The following is a 24441-nucleotide window of genomic DNA, read 5'->3' on the forward strand; positions in this document are numbered from 1 at the left end:
TAGACATTGCTTCAGACAGCTTTAGTAATTTATATAAACAAATCCCTATTTGTGATGGACAAGATGATTATGTATTATTTCAATTTCTATTGTCAGTTTATAAAATAGCTAGTTTAAAAACCTTCTCTGAAGAAAGCATTCTCACGGCACCTATAGGAAAAGTCATAGCCCATTCAGCCCTGACCCACACAATTGTGCACGTAGAATGAATGACCAATCTTTCCATCTTTCGTAATTATTAAAATAAAACAATACTGTTTTTGTGGAAAACTGAATTTGTGATTTGTAACGTAGCCTGAGTGGAAGATAAAATATTTCCACAAAAACTAACGCTATGGGACAAGTACTGGTAAAGTACATAAACAATTGGTTTTAAATAACTAAAGAAATATATATATAAGAAATATATTAACAAATAAAACACAGTTCTGACCAGAGCAGAATGAAATATATTAAAAACTATACTTACAATGTTACAGTTTCAAGGACCTAACGTCCTCTTCATCAGACACAAACACTCTGATCAGACTTCATCAGACAAAGAGTGTTTGTGTCTGATGAAGAGGACGTTAGGTCCTTGAAACTGTAACATTGTAAGTATAGTTTTTAATATATTTCATTCTGCTCTGGTCAGAACTGTGTTTTATTTGTTACTCTACTTATCCAGAGCCATGGAGTTTGTTCATAAGAAATATATATGTATATTTATATATATATATAAATAACTAAAGAAATATATATATATATATATATATATATATATATATATATATATATATATATATTTCTTTAGTTATTTAAAACCAATTGTTTATGTACTTTACCAGTACTTGTCCCATAGCGTTAGTTTTTGTGGAAATATTTTATCTTCCACTCAGGCTACGTTACAAATCACAAATTCAGTTTTCCACAAAAACAGTATTGTTTTATTTTAATAATTACGAAAGATGGAAAGATTGGTCATTCATTCTACGTGCACAATTGTGTGGGTCAGGGCTGAATGGGCTATGACTTTTCCTATAGGTGCCGTGAGAATGCTTTCTTCAGAGAAGGTTTTTAAACTAGCTATTTTATAAACTGACAATAGAAATTGAAATAATACATAATCATCTTGTCCATCACAAATAGGGATTTGTTTATATAAATTACTAAAGCTGTCTGAAGCAATGTCTACACTTACTTTATCTAAATTAGTATTAAAAGACATAAATGAATTATCTACACGTGAATCACCAGACACCAGTCCCGATAAACGCCCCCCTGAGACCCCCTGGTTCGAATTTTGAGAAAAACGTTTAACTCTGATCTGGAGCGTGAACCAAGGTATTTGTGACTAAAATTTGGTAACTCTCGGTCTATTTGTCTGGTTCCCAAGCCGGTTCCGGTAAAAGCCCCCTGAGACCCCCTGGTTCGAAATTTAAAAAAACGACTTCGTCTTGATCTGTGGCCTGGGCTAGGTACCCCTGACCAAATTTTGGTAACTCTCGGTCCACTCGTCTGGTTCCCAGGCCGCACACGGACAGACAGACAGACAAACACACAAACAAACTCTTTATTTTATTTATATTAGATAAAGAATTAATATACTGAATATCAGCTCTCCAACTTGAACGGCTTGTGAGATACTAAATTTTTCGCAAAAATTCGGACCCTCTTAGAATATGTAATATAATGAAATCGATACCGAATTTATGATAACTTCCTAGTTGAGATTGAGGCCTAAGTATATACCAAAAATCATTTCATTTGACTTTGCAATTTGGATATGATGATCATGCACACATAGTTACATTCAATTTTTTATATAATAATTCATATATTACACATGATTGAAACATTTTTCCCAGTAGTTAACTCCTCTAAGAAATCACAGGCTGCGTCTCAAATAAGTCCTATTGCTATTATTACAGTTGCAAATATCAATATCTAAAATTGCCTGAAGTTCTTTTGTCAATAGAAACAAATGAAAAGAAAAAGGATGCCTTGAAAGAAGACAAATTCACCAGTGTTCAGAAGCTGTCTACAATGCACTGAGCAGAATGAGTCTGTGGGTCGTAATACTTTGTTAAGTCAGAGTGGGGGGTTGCAGTGGGTCACGTTCTGTTGACCCGCGGCCCCCCGACCCGCTCCATCTCTGGACTGTACATACGGATAAAACAATCATATATATGTATTTTAACCTTCTTGATTTTACTGAACCTTCACTAATTTAAGATAATTTACAAAAAATGCAGGAAATCAATTATTAATAACATATATAAAAAATATAGAAATGTATTTTGATGGAAAAAATATTGGTGTACTCAAGACTCGAACTTGAGTTGCCTACGCAATAAGCAGACCCCTTACCGACTTATCCACGGCACAACATCCAATTTGTCGTTTCGAAGCGTTATTTCTAATGGGTGTATTACGTAACACCGCTACCAGATGTCAGTAGTGATGCGATCACCCATTTCGCAGTTACGAAATCACTCTTTTAACCCCCATTAATCCGATTTTTATATACCTACAATTCTCTCTCTCTCTGTATATATATATATATATATATATATATATATTGACAACAGTAAGTAAGAGTATAGATTAAGTTATTCTTGATTTTAATCTACAGAACAAATGCTTTTAATGAAAACATGGGGCCTGTTGCCGTAGATAGCTAAAGGCCGTAAATAAAATTCAAACTTCAAGTGTACGTGGGGTAACTCCCGACAATGGCTGGTTTATAAACACATTTGATAGCGCGGGTAACGGCTGGTTTATAATCACACTTGGTTAGGGATGGGCACGAGCGAGTTCGAGAGAGTTTTTTTTTGAAACTTGATTCGACTCGAAACAGACATCTTTTAGCTCGACTCGAAAACTCGACTCGAAAAATTTCTTCCAACTCGACTCGAATTTGGATCGAGTTTCGAGTCGAGTTGAGCCAAGTCGAGCCAAATCTTGTGTGTAGTTTCAAGTTCGTTTTTCACTTATTCTGCATAAACAATATAATTATTATCAATGTTGCTACTTCCACTACAACTTATTTTTATTATTATTATTATTATTATTAATATTATTATTATTATTATTATTATTATTATTATTATTATTATTATTATTATTATTATTATTATTAAATTCTGTAATTAAGCTTGAAAGATAGGCGGTTTGCGTCTGAATACTAAAAACTAGTTGACTGCATATTTCGGTAGTCGTGAAATCTAGGAAACAAGGACATCGTTCACGAGGTTCTGGGTTTGAGTTCCAGAGGAGCAAGTGTTCGTGCTTGGGCCAAAATTTGTTAAAAGTTATAGCGTGCCAGGCAAATATGTTTAAAACTGTTCTGCCTGGGTCTACGGTAGTAGTTGTTATGGAAGTTTGTGCTCAAAAGTAGGAGAGGAAAGAGACAATAGGAACCTATTGTATTCGTAATAGTGAAGCACCAGCGGGGCGCCCGGAGACAATGGGTAGAGAGTATAGTTGTATAGAAATACACTATTGTTTAAATGACATATGATGACAGGTAATGGTTGTTGTACTATTGTATGTATAGTATTGACACAAAAGAGAATAATAAAAGATGTCAAAGTTGAAAAGATAAATGATTTAAAAAAAAAACCTTGGAAACTTGTTGAACAATGGGAAGCTTGTTATAAAGAATAATAAAAGAGAAACCTTGCAGGTGTATGTAAAGAGAAACATTGCAGCTGTATGCGTTAAAGAATATTAATTTAGGTGTTGAACAATACCGGATTGTTATAAAAAGATTTTTAACCCGGCGGCGGCGGAAACGCGGATGCGGCGCGGGAAGGCGCGGGGGCGCGAACGGAAAATACTCGCGTGCGCGGGCGCGAGCGCGTGACGTCATTTGAAATTTTTATTTAAATATTGGTTTTAAAAAATAGGCATGTATAGTTTTGTTAGCGATGGAGAACCGTCAGTTTGTAGAAGACATTGATGTGAAGCATAAGTTAAACGCTGAGAATGAATATCCAGATTCTCCAGATTGTACATTTGATGAACATGAGTTAGAAAGATATGAAAACGAAAATATAAAAGTTTATGCAAGTGATAGTGATGCGGGAATAGATAATGAAGTGTATGAATTTTCGCAAGATAAGTCAGATTTTGAGGCGGAATCAAATGACGAAGTGGTATCAAATGTGGATACGCCGCCATGTTCACCTGATTTATCAGAATTAAGTTGGAACTGTGAATGTGGTGTTAACTATGTGGATGTGAACTGTGTAAGAGACTGCATTGCGAAATGGAAACCAAATGATTATTTAATATGCTATGCATGTTATTGGGATGATACATGTGAATGGTCGCATGAATGTTTTTATTGTAATGAAGACGTTTTAGACATTCGTGTTTGGTCTGTGTTAGTGAATCCTCGTGTACAGGAGGAATTATTTGATATTTATGCAGAAACACATACAGTTATTACAACATTAACAAGAGATTATTTTAATATTACATTTGGTGAACTATCAGTGGATGTGAATGTACGCAAAGAACTTTTAAGTATTTTCCTTGAAAAAGACAGATCGAACGACTATAGTGAAGTGTGTTAAGAAAACGTACTGTACATAATGTATTTCGAAAATAATTTTTGTGTATCATGTAGTGAAGAACATATTAGTGAAGTTTGTGTTTTAAAAACTATAAGTGCATACTTACGTTTTAATAATAATATTTCTTGTGAACATTGCTTGCTGCATCTTGAACATCAATGTTTATTTCACGATGATATTGGAACTTTTGCTGTAGGATATTTATCCAACGACATAACTGTTATTGATTTATATGAAGTGTTTGAAGAACACCATAGTGAAATTTCAAGTATAAACTTTATACGCAAAACGCGTGAATGTTTAAAGAACACTGAATTTGTTGGACAAATTATACCATTTTTCTTAGAACGTAAACATAAAATTTCACCATGTGTTAATGAATACATTATTGACATACAAGGTTTTAAGATTTCAAATCATGAATTTATTATACGTGAATTTTGTTTAACTGCGTGTGATGATACAGTAAATTTGCATTGTTTAATAAAATCACCAGTAGAATACAATATACTTCCATTAGGTTGTCAAAAACAAATTGAATGGTTAACATTAAACTTACATGGATTAACTTGGAATGATAAATGCGGTTATACTGTATCACACATACGTAACCTTATATATCAACTTTGTAAACAAGATGCAACCTTTTATTGTAAAGGTGCAGAAAAAACACTTTGGATTAAAAATATTTTTGCACTAGCTAATGTTATTGATTTGGAAAGTAAACAGTGTCCACCATTAAACACAATGCATGCAAACGTGTGTAATGATTATTGTGCTTTTCATGAACAAAATATTAAACTTGAGAAAAAATCAGGATGTGCATTTCGTAATGCACAACAATTATGTTATTGGTGGAAGTTTCAACGTACTATAACATTAACTAATGCATTTGCAAAGTTGTAAAAAGGATATGATATGTTCTTGTAAATAAAAATACAAGATTTTAAATTGTAAATAAAAAATTTTTATTAAACTAATCTACTTGTTTTTCTTTTTCATTATATTGCTTACATGATTGAATACAATTTTATCATTTTGTTTAAGATTATTTTTTTGAACAAATTTAAACATTCGTTAAAGCTTTTCTTTTGTACAATATGATGCAGAAAGTACAACACAAATTGTCCACACAAGATTGAATTATCATCTTGATATGCGGAACTATTTGTAAAATATATTTTACAATTTTTATTTAAAAAAGTTTTTATTTCTTTTGGAAATGGTAATGCTAAGCTATCGAAGTAGTATCCTCTTTGATTTTCATCAATGAATACACACACCCAATGTGTGCCACCTGAAGATGAATTGCTTAAATTTATAATAAGTCCAGCCGGTGGTTGTACAGTTTTTGGTATTCTATCAATAGGATAAATGCCATGCACATTTGCACCAGTAAGTTTATCACGAAGTAACACTTTTATTAAATCATCCGTGTACATAACTTTTGTTTTTTAAATTCACATCACTTTACATCACTTTATACCCGTATATGTTGGAAGACCTAGTGGAGTATATGGAATATTTTCATAAAACGAAATAATATGTTTAAAATATTCATGACAGAGTTTTTTATAACTTTACCAATAACGATGAATGGTGCTAACGCATAAAAAATACTTTTGAGAAACTTCATAGTATGATACCTTGCAACTCTTTGAATAATCAAGCACAAATATTACAATATACAATGTTTAACACACTTTGTACCAGTAGGGCGCATGTAATTCATATGCTTAGAAGTGAACAGTTATACTTCTTTTATTAAAATGATACTTTTAAAAAGTATTACCAGTATATATATTTCTATCTTTATCAATTTGAATTAAAGAATCAAACTGAGCGTAAACAATACATGTTATAGGCTCAGTTAAATTTTCAGAAAAGGAAACTTTAACATTTACAGGTGCATCACGCACAAGATCCCACGTACAATCATCTAATGTTGCTGTAGGTGATAGAATAAATGCATAAAGAGTATAGCCGTGTGGATATTCTTCAGGAGTAATAGTATGTGCATCATCTTTATAATATAAACCAGTACCGGAAAACAGAGAATGGTAACTTAGAAGGTACAAATTGTTTTTAAAATCGGGGGTGAGGGGACTGGGAGGAAAAGATTTTGATCCAACTTGTAGTTGCAGTTTGTTAACGTTAAAGTGTTGAAAATGAAATGGATTTAGTTCAGATTTTCCATTAAATGCCGAATTGGAAACAAACCCGATAACAACACCTTTAGGTACGTTACCCAGAAAAATATTATCAAGATTGTATGAATTAACGTTTGCAGGAATAGTATACGATCTTGTTTGTACTCTTGTAAGGGGATATTTTGCTGTTTCATGATTCATATTAGTATTGATTTCCATTGCTAAATGCGGTGCAACATCAATGCGACGTATATGTAGAGTAACATCTTCAAGTTTTACTTTATAAGAAGTATTTACAGGAGATAATAAACAAAAAGCATCTTTACTACGATGTAATTTTATACGAAGACCTACTTTATTTACAAGTGCTCTTGGTAATCCAGCAATATCTGTGTACAAACGACCATACATTTCAAACGATTTACTATTTTTAATATAATTAGCACGTTGTTGAAAACCTACATTAGCATTGCCTATGGTATCAAATTGTTTAGCAGTATCTTTATACCACATACCTAATTTCAAATGTGTATCAGAAGCATCACGGGAATAATTTAATAATGTTTCAAGGTACGCACGATAAGGATAAAATCCTGATGAAGAAGTAATTAATTTATCATTTAATGAAATGTCAATTTGACTAAATAATGAATGTAGGAAATTATTTGTTGGTGCTACAACATCAGTGTCAGCTAATGGTGTATCATCAGGTTTTGTAATTTTACAACGTACGTAAAGATAAAGATATGCAGTATGAATAAATTCTCCTGTTTCACCGGGAATAAAAAATTCAATAGGTCCATCAGAACTTAATGTTGAAATTGGACGGTATTCAGCATTAAAGCAAGATTCAATTGCAGTTTGTGTCATTGGAGTACTAAATAAATCGAAATCATTGGTACAACATTCCACACTGCTTGAATTAAGTAGTGCCATTATGAAAATATATCTGTAACACGACTTATTTTTCTTTTTACTTTTCTTTTGCTTTTGCTTTTGTTTGTACGCTTACGTTTAGTTGGAGGTCCAAACCGAACAATTGCCGGAGCTTTACGCTTGCGTGGCCGTCTCTTACCACTTCCAGTTAATAACTGACCAACTTTGTTAACAGCTTTTGTCTTTAATGTTTCACCAGCTTCTTTTACACGTGCACGAACAGATTCTTTAAATGGTTTATCTTCTAATACATCACCCGCTACTTGTATTCCCGTTTGTAATGCTTGTCGACCTAAAGTTTTTGCACCCTGTTTAAGAAATGGTAATGCAAAACGAAATAATCCTTGAAAGAAACTACCTATACCATGTCCCCGTTGATATACAGGTCCTGAAAAGTATGGGATACCATGTCCGTAATGCCGTCTAAATTTCATGTTTAAAATATAATTAATTAATTACTTTTTATTAGGAGAGCGCTTAAAATGAAGTGTAACACTTAGTGTCCCAGAACGAAATGGCAAATTTCGTCCTGCATGGTCTTTTAATAGTATTTCAATACTGTTAAATGAAAACTTTGCAAGTGGTAGATAATGAATATCTTGAAATGTTAATGTTTTTACTTTACCGTATTTTACATTTGATGTTGTTGCAATACGTAATAAAGGTGCTTTTGTATCACCTAAAAACTGATATTGTATGATATCAGTATAAATAAAAATTTGATGAGGATATCCAATATCAACATACGGTTGTTTAAATCCACGTTTATACAAAACAAGATCTTTATGTTCACGAAGTCCTAATTGCATTGCTAATGTTGCTGATAATAAGGCATATTCAACACGATCACTACAATCTACTTGTACAATATTTGATAAAGAAAATTTTATATCTTTTGATATTTTATTTAATTCATCAATAATATGATGTGCAGAGTGATAATATCCACTTACAATTTTACCTTTTTGTGCTTCTTCATTTTTTATTTTATACCACATAACATTTTCTCCATCGTTAACATTATAACATGTTAAAGGAACATGTAATTCACTTAATCCTACATGCCAATCGGTTTCTGATAATTGAATATTATTTTTTAGTTGATTAATAAAATGTGTTGGACTATTTGTAGGATATACATCAGTACTTGCGTTTGATACAAGTGTAATGTAAAAACTATCATCAATACTTTCAGAAATCATTTTCGTTTAAAGTGAAGTGTTAAGTTTGAAGTTCCAAATTGAAATGGCAATTTTAAACCGTGCTCATCTTTTAAGTTTACTTCAATCGTGTTAAAATAAGATTTTACAACTTTAACATATTGTGGTGTGTGAAATAGAAAACATTTTACATCTCCGTGCTCAATATTATAAGCACTAACTTTACCAAGTACTGGTCCAATATTTTCTTGTTGTTTTACAATATCAACACAAACATTAAAAACGTTTGGTATATTATATTCTAAATTGCATGGAAATTTTGCACGTGTTACGCTTGGAATATCTTCATTAACTGGTTTTACAAAAACAGCATCTGTAAACTCTGTTGTATTTTCATTTATAAATCCCAGTAAATGTTGCAATCCGCGTGTCATTCCAATAACACAAAAATCTTTTAATTTTAAAGAATGTCTAATTCCAACTTGATTTTTATTTTTATAATATTTTAACATGCGTAATTCTTCAGGAATCATTTCTAAAATGGATGTAATAGAAGTATAGTATCCTGGTGTAATATCAACATGTACAATTTCAAGTTCATCATTAACGATGGTTTCAATTACAATTTTTTCATTTTTACCTACATTATAAAAACTAAAAGGAACATTAAGTTGTGTTAATGCAACATACCATTCTCCTTCACTTAAGTGAATAGGTTGTGCTAACTTTACTATAAATGAAGAAGTTGTATTATCAGTAAAAATTTCACTACTAGCATTTGAAGGAAGAGTAACATAGAAATCATGTTCTATCATTGAACTCATTTTGAAGACTGAACAGAATTTGTTTTAATCCATGAATTCATACTTGATGGATATCCCAACCACTTTACATACATCATATCTTTTTTTCGTTTTAGTACTTTTTCAATTAAAAATGTTTTGTTTGAATTTACATTTACTTTTTGTAATTCTTCTGTGTAAAATATTTCCTCATCATTCCAATCTTTTAATTTATATGTAATAGGATTTGTCGGAATACATTTATCAACAATAAAAATTTCTTGTGACCATTTTGGTAAATATCCCTTTTCTAATTTATGTTTATATTTACTAACACGCACATAATCACCAGGGTGAAATTTACATGTTAATTTGTTTTTATTCGTTTTATCACCGTACAACGTATTCAAAACTTGATCAACATTAGAGTAATTTACATTGGCTGGTGCCATTTTAATACTACTATGATACGAATGATTATAATTTTTTACAAATTGATCTAAGACATCTATATAACGGTATGTATTTTTAGCCGTAAAATAACGATACAATTTTTCTTTTAATGTCCTTATAAAACGTTCAGCTAATGCACATTTAATTTCTGAATGTACACTGTAATGATTAATTTCGTATTCTTTAAATAAACGTTTTACATGCCGATTATAAAATTCTGTACCTAAATCCGTTTGTACATTAAACACAGGTAGTTTAAAATTTTTTAAAATTTTTTTGATTGCTTTTGCCATTTCAGGACCTGTTTTTGTTTTTAAGGGAACACAATACGCATACCGTGAAAAAATATCGATACAACATAATATATACTTATAATTTTTGTTATACTTTGCAATATTTTGCATATCTGCTAAATCCATTTGTAATGTTTCATTTGGTGCACTAACATAATATTGTTTACGTTCAAATACTTTACGTGCTGGTGCATGTAATGTATATGCATCTTGAGATGCTAACCAATTTTTAATTTTCTTTTTTGATAATTTTGTTTTTCCTTGTAATGTTTTAATACTTGATAAAGAAGCAGGATTTGTATAATCATAATATAATTTTGACAATTTTCCCATTTTTTATTTACATTTTATATTCTTTCCAGTTTTTAAAAATATTTGTTACTAGTGTTGGACTTTGTGATTTTTTAACTTTGCTATGTGATTTCACTATAGGACTAGAAATAAATTCACGTGGTACATTAAGATCATCCAATAAATTTTTAAACTCGTGAATGCCTATCGGATTTCTTGAATATTTTCGTGTACGAACAACATCATTTATTAAATCAATAATATTAGAACCTGGTATTATTTTCCCTTGAATACGTACTGTTCCTGATTGATCCCAATGAATTTTATCAGAACTTGTTAACTGTTTTAATAATAGATCTGTTTTCCTTCGTTGTGTTTTTGGTACTGATTGTAAAATGTCTGATACAAAGGGTAAAATAGAATTATTTTTTTCTACTTCTTGAGATGATGTTGATGATGATGATGTTTGAGGAACATCTTTTTCAATAATAGGTAATGTAATTGGATTTTGTGAAACTGATGAAGTATAATTTAAATATTGTTGTAATGCTTGCTGATACAATTTCCATTTTTCTTCAATACTAAGATTACGACGTTGTAAAATACTATTCATTTCTTCATCTAAACGCGATTGATGTGAATCTATTGATTTTATATTTGCATGCATTTGTTGCATTGCATTTTCAGGCACTAATATCATTTTACGAAATTCCGACATACTTATCTTCCAAACAAACTACTTGCTACTGCACCAAGTAATGGTCCTAAAATTAATGGTAAAAATGCCCCACCTTTCTGTAATAAAATTTTCTTTTTCTTATTAAGTGCTGTACGTTGTGCAGATAAAGCACGCAAGATCTTTTTATGTCTACGTAAACGTTGCTTCTGACGCGAATTCAACGGAATGTTTCCTTTTATTGTGTTTTTAGCAACTTGTGAAATAGTACGTATTAAATCACCAGATGCATGTCGTATAATTTGTTTTCGCTTTGCGCTTTTGCATTTGCACAAAGCACGGAGAGTATCAAAGTGTTGTTTCACCTTCAACATCTTGAACTAAACTAAACGTAAATGACTGAATTACTGTCTTTTACATTTGCATATACATGCAGTGTTTCATTAGGAAAAATATTTGTACGTAATCGTAATGCATCATTTGTTTTTTGAGTCAAGTCAAATAACAAATAAGTGTGAGGTTCACGTGTTACATCTTCGAACACATTCACAACTTGCTTACTATATCGTGGCATAATTTGTCTTGCTAAATATTGTATTTGTAATTTATCACGAGGATTTTTAAATACTATAATATAATGTGCATTTAAACTTATATCACGGGCATGTTTTCCTTTTGGAAATAAATTTTGAACAATAAATATTACTGTTAATTTTTTATGATGTGCATATTTTGTAAATAAGTTTGCAACATCACCATTGGTTTCAGACATTAAGTCATCTAATATTAATAATGAATTTTCTTGTATTTCAAAATTATTCATATCTGGAATTCCTTCTATAAATCGAATTTCTGAACTTGCATCTAAATTTGGTATGACTGCGCCATAACACCAAACAATTTCATTAAATTTCATAGTAAACATTTGATCACGTTCATTTAATAATCGATTTACAAAACATGTTTTACCTGCACGTGAAGGACCAGCAATTAAAATGGTTGATGGATGTTGAAACTTTAACATCTTGTATTAAACTGAATGCATACAATAGATACTTTACTTTATATACACTCATTCACACACTCACTCACTCACACAATTAACAACATAAATTAAAATTAATTAAGAATAAGTTAAACAATAAATATTAAAGCTTGAAATGATTAGAATATGAATGACTAGAATGAAATGTATACTTTGGTTTACAATTTATAAGTTTGCTCAGCAAACGATGAAATAAATAAATAAATAAATAGTCATACTCTACTAATGATTTGTTAAAAAATAAATAAATAAATAAATAAAAACAATCACTTATAAGCCAAGCTAAAATTATTATAATACATATCCATGAGGTAAACTTTTTGTCTTTGGTATTGGTTCGTCACTTTGTATATCGTCAATACGTTTACGTTTTTTGTTTACCTCTTGGTGTGTTTTTGTCTCTTTACGTGAAAAGATAGTGAAGCCCTGTTTCCGCACAATGCTATTTGGATTTTCTATAATTGTACAATTAATATTTCCTGTCACTAATCCATAGAAACTCTCAAAGTTTATTCTTTGAGAGGTCCTATCATTTAGTGTAATTCCCCGAATTTTGAAAATATTTCGAAATTCCCCTGCGGCATTTTTAAGCCGCATACTATAATTTTTTGGCCCTAATCCTATAAACGTTACAAACTCCCACCCTTCTTCAATTTCATCAGTAAGATCACCCAAATAGCTTCCAAGCTTCAACGGAGGTTCCCTATCTTTTTTACACGTAAACATAATACTGTCTGTGTCACAATAAATTACGTCTTCAGGTCCTACAGTCACAAGTAAATCATATAATTGTAGCCTGGCCCATGAAGTAATAAAACCGGCAAGGATGACATTGGAAAATTCCAGAGGTACATTTTCAGTTTCCAAGTCTTTATATGTTAGAATAAGATGTTCATCACCAACTGGAATAACACTATGAACCTCATATCTCGGTGTAGCAAGGTACCTATGGAACTCTGTCCCACTATCAATAATTACACACCGTGTCATATCTGTACGCTGTCCCCATTTTCCGTATAAGGAATTGAGGTACAACTTCGCGCATTGTCTAAGTCCAGGGTTCGAGCTAATATTATCTTTATTTAATTTTATGCCTTCGTGAGCATAGTAATCGTCAATATATTTATCTTTGTCTTCTTCAGTTTTACACCAAGCAGGATAGCCTGAAGCTTCCTGCTTCATCTGAAGAAACGTATTCACATAGTCCCGGAATAAACTAGGTGAATTCCGATCTTCAGAACCCATGAGTTCGAATTCCCATATTTCATAAATTTTGACGATTTTATAACCGTTTTCAAGAGCACGGTGAAGCTCTGGTGTACAAAAAGTTCCAGTTAATGCACGTTCAGTATCACTATGTGTGCAATTATCAATAGTTTCTCCTTCCATACATAGCCTACAAAGTCCAAATATTAATCGGCTTTGTGCTACATACGGTAAGATGGGAAAAAAGAGTTGTTTAGGAGCCAATACAGTACATTTTACAATCCCATGAATTTTTCCCACATCTGGGAAAACCGGCCCCTTATGCACCTTAGGTGCCCCCACCGGAAGAGGTTTCCTTGCCATTACGTAGGGGTATAACGATGTAATATCATAATAACAAATGGATTCATCGTCCGCACAATTCACATATGAACGAAATACTTCAGTACGGCCTCCGTTGTAGCAACTCTTAGGAATAAGAAAGTCGGCAGTAGTATCACAATGTTCTTTAAGGAACTTTTGTAAATCTACATCTGTGCGTACTTTATTATCCCAAGAGCACTCCCATATTTCATACAAATTCATTTTTAGAATTTCTGTGAAATATTTTCGCCGGATTTCCGTATGTTCGTACCTTTTTTCAAATGTGTTGTACGGACCATGTGCATTATCTATTATGGCATTACGGTTATTTGGAAAACACGTTTTACAGGCATGCCAGTAGCATCCCATAAATTCGAACACGGCATTAAGCTCTGCATTGTATCCGTCAACATTATACCTTCCAAAAGATTGTTCTCCGTTTCGTCCAGCATGCTGGATTTCTATACCCAATTGGTGTTCCATATACTTTAGCCATTTCATTGCTTTTTCACTCGTTTTTGTTTTATAATGGTACCCCAAAGGTGGTATAACAGAAATACTTTCTTCTGGAAGATATGATGTACGATATGTCTGCATGGCTAAACTTGCAATCGTAGACGATACTAAAAAACATTGTAATCCACCCGTTTTCTCTTCTATGATATTACTAAATTTAATAACAGCTTCTGTGAGAATTCTCACATCATTTTCACAGTACTCCAGCATTTCCTTTTGCAAATTAAATTGCTCTCCCAATTGCACCCGTTCTTGGTGCCATCCCTCCAACCGCTTTCTTTCTTCACCAGATCGCGATTCAGGATCATAGTATTCTATTCCCGGATATGGTCCTACATAATTTTGGTTCTCTACTGTATTAAACAAATATGGGAAATCTCCCTTCTTTAAATTTTCTGAAAGGCCTAACGTCTTAGGTAATTTTGATAATTTTACACCAACAAACAAATAACTATCTCTAAAAATGATTTTGTTATGAATAGAAATACTAAAAATCTTTTGACCCTGAATTAAAGTTTTTGGAATGATATGCTGGGACTCAATGAGAGATCTCAAACAGAAAATGCTATCAAAACGACTACCATTATGACTTATGACGCATACTTTACTAAATAGGGGTCTATCTAATAAAATATGTGTAATAAATTCATCAATGGTTTTAAAAGAAAACGAGCGGTTACCGTTTTCATCACCACATGTACTGCAGGCTTCATCAATACCTATGTTCATACATTTATGACATACATGTCTAGCGCATACCAAGCAAACAACGTGTTCCCGTTCCCCACGCTCATTTTCCGGTTTGAGCATGGTTTCTACGTCAAAGACAATATAAAGAAACCTCTTGATATGAGTAGGTTTTACTTTCTTCACATAACATGAGTGACCTTCCTGTACATGTTCACGACATGTACTGCAAAAGTATTCACCACATGTATGATCAGATTTACGTGTTCTTAAATCATAGAGTGCATTACAGTTGATGCAAACTTTCACATATTCACACACATTCTTGCCAAATTTATTACCTTTTAAATGATTGTCGAAACATTCACCCATAGTAAAATATCTATTGCATGCATTGCATTTCATTTTATACATCGTAACATCAAGTTTATGCATATGTTCGCAGTATGAACACATCAACTCACACTTATGAGAATGATTCAAACCATTAAAACCCTTTAAACAATGCAAGCAGTACTTTTCTTTTCTTAAAAATGACGTTATTGTACGAATAGGCCGGAAATGCCCAATACTTCCCCTTTCATCATAATAAATATAGATGGGTTTTGCATCCTGCAATTCTGTTCTTTGTACTTCTGTTTCCGGATAACGTACTCTAAATTCACGTTTGCTTTCGGGTACTTTTTCATAAATAATAATTTGATAATTTGGAGCTAAATGTTTTTCAAATAATTCAACGTCATTAAAATCGCAACCACCTTTAACGCTAACACCTGCCTGAGTACAAAGCTTAATAGCTCTACCTTTTAATGTATCTCGAGTTGGATCTGTTAAATTACTCAAATTTCGACGTGTTTCGGTATGCTTTGCTATACCCCAAGCAATACTTTTAGGTAAACAAAGTTTGTCATTATCGGTTCCCGGAAGCTCAACCAAATGTTGTACTAAAAATTCATTTAACGGCAAATATTTGTTTAGTGCGGAATTATTATCTCGTGTTCTTCCAGCACCAAACATGGAATTTACTATATGAAATCGAAACAGGACATGATTACCTAAAAGGAAGTCTTCATTACTATTTAACACTCTAGTAATGGAAGCTAAAACGGACTTAGCAGAAATGTCTTTGCGGCGTCTCCATGGAACATACACTGCTTTCTTATCCTTACTATTGGAGGAATCAATGTACATTCCAACAAAATCGTTAGGTCTCGCATTGTTGAATACATTATCCAATGCGAAGTTCATTAGGTTTTCAATATAGGCCGCAGGATTTCTAATTTCTTCATTTCCCATTGGCCTTACCGCAATTTCATGTCCCACCAAGTTAAACTTAGTGAAACTTTTTCTGCTTTCATGTACTACTTCGAAATTACCTTCCCCTGTATTTTGAACATCTGTATGTCCGCTACGTTCACTTGGAGGAACGTAACCGGAAGTACTTGGTTGTGGAGAGCCCATTCCGTAACCACGAGTATCCCGTGAACATTGTACACTTGATACCTGTACTTCATTATTTACAACATCCACAGGATTTTGTCCGTTTTCACATAACTCGTTTAATAAAGTCTCCACATAATCAGATGTTCCAAACTCATCGGAATTTACTAAAACTGCGGAATTTTGATTTGTTTGTGTACCATCTGCTGCTTCATTTTGTATTTGTTCATTAATAATTTCATCAATTAAATTAAAATCTTCTTCTTGAAGTATGTTTTCCAAGGGTTGACTTTCTTGGTGGACCGAGGTTACGGAATTTTCAACAGATGGCGACACATTATTATGAACCAAAATAAAACGCGATCCATAATTACAAAATTCGGCTACCTCTGCTGCATTCATCCTATCACCTTGTGAGCAATTAAAATAATTAAAATGAATGAATTTATCATGTGCCCACTGGTACATGATTTGCTCACGGAAAAATCCGTGTACAAATAACTCAACAATGTCTGCACTAGACATTGCATATTGCAATATAAGTGCTTGATTATCATAATAAAAATTAAAAAGAGCTGATAGCAAGGTATCATACCTTTCACTGCCACGAAATCCTTGACGTTGCTTATCCATAATACGCCACCAGGTCTCCAACACGCGCTCCTTCGTGTTCAGGCCTTCTATAACAGCAGACAGGTAAATTTCATCAATTTCGTTAAACTCGTTTACGTATGATGCACCGAGAAATTCCATCTGTAAAATATAAAAACAAAAATTAGTTTACATTAAAATAAATACAACAATATATAAAAATATAGTGTTATTCAGTTAACAATATTATTTAGTTTCCTTCTAAGAAGTTCTACTTATTTTTTTCTGTTAGTAGAACACTCATATAGTGTGATCATCATTAAAATTCTGCAAGAAGTTCATTCTTAAAATAGAGTGTGATCATTTTTAAAATTCTGCAAGAACTTTGCTGTTAAAATACAATGTAATCGTATTTAAATTCTGCAACAACTTTGTTCATAAAATAAAGTGTGAAGCTATTAAAAATTACATTTTCTGCAATGGTAAAACAAATTTCGTTTGTTTTAAAATGGGGTATTATTGTAAATATTTAACAGTTTACAATTTTTAAAAATAATACTTTATATACCAATATTTAATCAAAGTATAAAAACATTATCATTGAAATATGTATAATATATAAATATACTTACAATGATCTTCTAAGTAAATCTGGTATGTATGCTAAAGTTGATAAAAATCAGGATTTCTTCCTTCCTTCCTTTCTTCTTCTTCTTTTTTTCTTCTTATCTTGTTTTGAATTTCAACAACTGTAACAATACAGTTAATATTAATACTCTTTTCTAAATATAATATTTTAATATTTCTTTTATTATATGGTTGTATAAATTTAATCACTAACTAAGTAAATATCGTGTTAAAGGTACGGTTACCAACATTCATATGATAATATTTCTTTACCAACGGGGGTATATATACACAATGCTTAACAAAAAAAATAAAAATAAAAATAAAACCAGTTTAAACCGGTTTAAACACCTGCATCAAAGCAAACAAAAGAAATTCCTAGCACTACTAACAAAGGAATTTTTTAAATCCACTAACATAAGGTACAAATTACATCATATTGTGTAATATTACTGTTACTAAATTTAAAATATGTTAAAGCACCTGCGTACAAGATTACAAAACCAAATGCTTTTGGGTACGAGACTACAAAACGAAATGCGTTAGGGTACGAGACTACAAAACAAAATGCGTTTGGGTACGAGACTACAAAGTGTGTTGTAGCTTATACAAGTAGTAGTGTTATACTTCGTGTTAATATTATAATTATTATTTTAGACGGTAATTAAATTATATTTAATGCAAAGTATACGTATACTAATCGTGTACGGTAAATCATAATACGTTTTTTTATGTTTATGTTTGATTAAGTTTGTTAATGTTTGTGTAATCATGTACACAAATTGTAAATAAACTCTAAACTCATAGGATTATGTTCGTCAATGTTCGGAAAACTTCGGTTAAGTTCGAAACCATTTGTGTGTTACATTAACCAACATGTACAAAATTGTAGATACATTTTTGTTTGTTCGGCAATGTTCGGAAAACTTCGGTTAAGTTCGTGTTAACTTGTTTAAATTTTTAATTATTAGTGTTTTAAAAATAATGTATACTAGATTAATGCACATTAAAATCCATCCGCCATGTTTGTTTCTTAAAACAACGCCACCTGTACCATAACATTCACATTAGTGTGTATAAGACTGTGCGTGTGTGTACATGTGCCATAGCAAGTTACCGAGTGTTGTTTGTTTTTTATAACCGGCAATACCCCGCGCACTTTCCGGGCAACAATATTTTACGCGTCCCGCGTCGCGAAAACTTTTTCCCCGGTGTAAATACCGCGCGGCGCGTACCGGTCGCGGTAAAAAACGCGCGGCGCGTACCGCTTGCGGTAAAAAACGCGCGAAAAAGGTATTTATTTTAGTAATATTATTCATTTTACCTATTCATATAAAAATATATCCTTTAATAAACATATTTCCAAAGTTTCAAAAAAATCGACGCCATATTGTTTATGTAAATTCATTAAATTTTTATTTTCAATTTACATTGTTCTAATATGTATAGTAATGTTCCTTAGGTCCTAACGATTAAGAAAATACCTTTCTTTACTTTCTATGACCAATAGTTGGCCGTAAAAACCCAAAAATGTAAAATGTACTTTTGGAACACCCTGTATATAAATTTCAAAAAATAAAAATTGTTCAAGTTTATTATGTAGGGTGTCTTTCTATATAGATTTTGACCTGATAAATCGATTTCTGTTGTCCATTTTGTCCTACGATCAACCGTTTAGGAGCTACGCCCATTCAAAATTATTTTCAAGTTACAGTGTTCTAATCTGTATAGTTGTGTTCCTTAGGTCCTAACGATTAAGAAAATACTTTTCTTTTGTTTCTACGACCAATAGTTTGGCCAAAAAAGCAAAAAAAATAAAAACTGTACTTTTGAAACACCCTGTATATAAATTTCAAAAAAAAATAAAAATTGTTCAAATGTATCATGTAGGGTGTCTTTCTATATAGATTTTGACCTGATAAATCGATTTCTGATGTCCATTTTGTCCTACAATGAACCGTTTAGGATTTATGACCATTTAAAATTATTTTCAAGTTACATTGTTCTAATCTGTATAGTAGTGTTCGTTAGGTCCTAACGATTAAGAAAATACTTTTCTTTTGTTTCTACGACCAATAGTTTGGCCAAAAAAGCAAAAAAATAAAAACTGTACTTTTGAAACACCCTGTATATAAATTTCAAAAAAAAATAAAAATTGTTCAAATGTATCATGTAGGGTGTCTTTCTATATAGATTTTGACCTGATAAATCGATTTCTGATGTCCATTTTGTCATACGATCAACCGTTTAGGATTTATGAGCATTTAAAATTATTTTAAAGTTACAGTGTTCTAATCTGTATAGTAATGTTCGTTAGGTCCTAACAATTAAGAAAATAGCTTTCTTTTGTTTCTACAACCAATAGTTGGCCCTAAAAAGCGAAAAATGTAATGTTAGATCCATACATACTCAGCCGCCACTGTTAGCCCCCACAAAAAATTGTTCAATTTTATCATGTAAGGTGTCTTTCTATATAGATTTCGACCTGACAAATCGATTTCTGTAGTCCATTTTATCGTATAATCAATCGTTTAGGAGCTATGCCCATTTAAAGTTATTATACGGAAAAAAATCTTAGTCTTTATGCATCAACGCCACCTATATACAAACACGTGTCAGTACCATTCATGCTTTTGTGCGGTTTACATCACATCGTATCAGCCTCGTCTTATTTGTACAACCGGGAATGCCTTATACGTTTACCGATAAAATCTTTTTGTCGTTTCCCGTCTTTTTTTTTCCGGCATATATTAGTGCTTCGTATGTGCTTCAAACATCAGAAAAGACAATTTATCTTACGTAAGTATTAACATTTCTATACTTTACATGTGGTTTCCCATACAGTATAATGTAACTTTACATAGGTATATCTATTCTTTCAAATGACACACATATTTTTTTTTTTAAAAAAATAGTCACTTAGAATCTTAATAAACAGCGCGCATATATGCCACTGATATCAACAGATAAATTATTCGTTTTCGTTCATGTATTTGTTTTCTCTTGGCTTACACAAACTTGCAGTTTCTGTGTTCAAAATCACGGTTTTTCCCTACCTTTTAAAAGACCGTAAATTCCATTGCATTCAACTAGGAATAAAAAAAATGCCCTGAAGCAGGTTAACCCCGCGCCTTCCCCCTGTCTTCCGCTCACCAATACATGCATGCTTCGCTCTACCTCTCTTGCTCTTTTCGTCAAACTGCCCCCGCACGTCTCCTCTCCTCTCACGCACCCAACGCATTTATCCAACCTTGCAAACATTCTCTCCCTATCTCCCTCTCTTGCTCTTTTCGCCAAACTAGAAGCAAAAACTCCCCTCGCCTCTCTATCGCTGTTTCCTTCAAACTACAAACACCAAAATCCTCCCGCCCCGCCATACCTCCGGCCTGGTCGCTAGCCTACAATGAAGCAAACTTTTTTCTTTTTTTCCTCCCTCTCTTGGTCTCTTACGCTAGGTAAGCAATCTCTACACTTTGGGTTTCTTGGTGTTTTAAATATCCACAAAATACACAACATTTCTGGTTTGCGTATTTCAATCTTCACAAACAAGTCTCATAACAACGATTATATCTGACATTTGTCCAATAAATAAAAGCAAACACAAGTCATTTTAATGCATGTAAATACATTTAAAATCAAAGTTCAATATTTATTTATATAAATGGTAAATTTTAACTTACTTTTTTCCTTCCGGTAATTCCAAAATTATTCTCCAAACAACACACTCACACAAAAAATACACAAGGCAAGTTTCCACAACGCCAAAAGCACACTATATAATCTGCTCTCATTTCAAACTTCGTTATATATATTCGTTAACCTGGGTGGTTCCAGCGTTCACACACACACACACACACACACACACACACACACACACACTTCCGTTTTTTCACAAAAACAAGTACAATAGCTATTCTTTAAAGTTAACAAGAATCTTTTCCAGAAAAAGGGCTTTTTTCTTTTCTTTCTTTTTTTATTCTATCAGGGCATGCTAAATGGAACATTTTTCTGTCTGACAAGTCAGAAAAATCTTTTTTTTTTCTAAAAACAGTTACGTTCAAGTCGAAATTACAGGGAGTCTCATCCCTCAACAATAAATGTCACATACATTTTCTCAAATAACTTTCTATATCCTAACAACTTAAAAGATCTTTTTTTTTTCTTTCTTTTCTAAAAAAAAGTTACACATACAGGTGGGTCAAAAGTAACATGACGTTTTCTCATCCACACACAAAAAAAGTTTCGCTTTCTATTGTAGTAATTTTCTACATGTCCCTTTACATGCTAAAATTCCTTAACAAGCCCCCACGTGAATTTAAAAAAAAAAACTGGTCCTTTGCACACAAAACAAGAGCACACTTTTCCCTATACAATCTTGTATGCAACGTCTCTCAGTATGTGGCAATGTAACACGTAACTATCTCTTTCTTACATTCTCTCTCCTTCATTATAATGTCTGTTGTCTCTCCATAGGGTGGAAGTTACAGTCCTCAATTAAACATGGTCTTTTATTCCATGGACAACACAGTTTGCCCACACCTGCAAAAAACCTGGACCACCCAAAAATATAGCACACCTGTGTCTATGTTCCTTTTGTTAGTCCCTATCAAAGGCTTCTCTTTCTCCTACACATTCCATCTTAGACAGTCAATATCTTTTAACAATTGTTCTTTATCTAGAGTTTCCCATGTTTCTAAAAGTCGTTTCACATGTTTTTTCTGACTTCCAACAGTTAAACTTTCTCAGACATCCATATGTTACGTTTCAGTGACAATATATTCTTTTCTTTTAATGACACAATGTTCCAATTGTAACAGTGTTACAAAAAGCTTGTCAATTTCAAATTGTATCCTTTTCTTTCATGTTTCCAAACTTTCTAAAAGTCATTTCAGATCTCTCTCTCACCTCCCATGGTTAGACTATTTTCAAACATCCATATGTTACATTAAATTGACACTTTGTTACTTCCTTAATTGACAGGGGTTCAAATTACGACACAGCTGTATAAGACCATCTGCTACGATTACAATAGGTTCCTATTGTCTCTTTCCTCTCCTACTTTTGAGCACAAACTTCCATAACAACTACTTACGGTTGTCAACGACTTGTGCGGCTTGGCTCACAGCTTATTCAATATCGAACCGAACCGAGAAGTAGGGATGCGCACGAGTCGAGACACAATTTGTAAAATTCGAGTCGAATCGAGACTGCTCGTAAAAATCTTGATTCGACTCGAATGTCTCAAAACTATTCACATATTTTTAAAAATAGTTTTGAAGAAACTAATTACTCAGAAACAGTTATATATATATATATATATACATATATATATATATATATATATATATATATATATATATATATATATATATATATATATATATATATATATGTGTGTGTGTGTGTGTGTGTGTGTGTATATATGTATATTATTATTATTATTATTATTATACAGGTGCGGATCCAAGGGGAGCTACAGCCCTCTTGACACTCAGGTATACACTGGATAAAATAAGCTTCAATCCTGCTTTACACTGAATAAAGCGGCAAACTGTGATTTAGTCGCTCCCTTGATCATATCCTAGATCCGGGGCTTTAAGGGTTCATAGCTGTAAAACTATGGGATCTATCGTTAGGGATGCGCACGAGACGAGTCGAGACAGAATTTTCCTGACAAATTTCGAGTCGAGACACAGCTCTTGCAATAAAAAAGAATACATTTTTCGAGTCGAGACAGCACATTTTCGAGACGAGAAAGCCTCAAATCTTCTCTCGTGCGCATCCCTACCTATCGTAGTCGGGTTAAGACTTCACTTAGAAACTAATATGTGCGCTATCCAAATATACAATGTTTCAGAATCTAAAGTACACATGCGACAATTTTTAGAGAGGAACTTTGGCTGTGTGCATATAATTTGAAGTACTCACCAAATACCTGTATAAAAATTGTTGCAGAAGTATGGCAGAATTCTGAAACATGGATATTTGGATAGCTCACGTACTAGTTCCTAAATAAGGCCTTGACCCTACTACGGTAGGTCGCCTAGTTTTGGAGCTATGGACCTTTAAAGTTCATTTCTTCATATTTTTGGCAGCCTATAACTCCGAAATTAAGCATTTGTGCGCCCAGGTTTGTTATTACCTTTTGTCTTATCTTGGTGTCAGGAACAGTATTTCTTCCAGATATGTTTTTGGGTCACTGCCCCCCTCCCGGAGGTCTGAGAGTGCCCCCCGGAGGAGACCAAAATATTACGTCTATAATACAATAATAAATAGAATAGTACCAGCAGTGCCCCTTCCCCCACCCTGAACATTTTTTTCTGAAAGAACAACTGGTCAGGAATCTCCTTGCATTTTTTAAATGGAGTATCGCATCGCAGTTTGCAGTGCAAATGGGAATGCAATGCAGTGCAAACATGGAAATGCAACATTGCATTTACATGTTTGCACTGCAAATTGAAAAATGTATTGCAAATTGCGATACATCTTTTTGTCTTAAATTACTACGTAAGCTAAAATAAGGAGCAAGTTAAAAATATATTACTATTATTTCAAGAAACTTCCCCCGACTTGAAGGGTCGGTTATTGCAAGAAAAAATGCCTCGACTTTGGATTACAATAGTTTTCCACTTTTGTCTTTCCTTCTCTTTGTCAGTTTATTGT

The sequence above is a fragment of the Thermobia domestica genome, chromosome 12 (genome assembly GCF_964235325.1).
Source record: "Thermobia domestica chromosome 12, izTheDome1.hap1.1, whole genome shotgun sequence".
Taxonomy (NCBI): Eukaryota; Metazoa; Arthropoda; class Insecta; order Zygentoma; family Lepismatidae; genus Thermobia; species Thermobia domestica.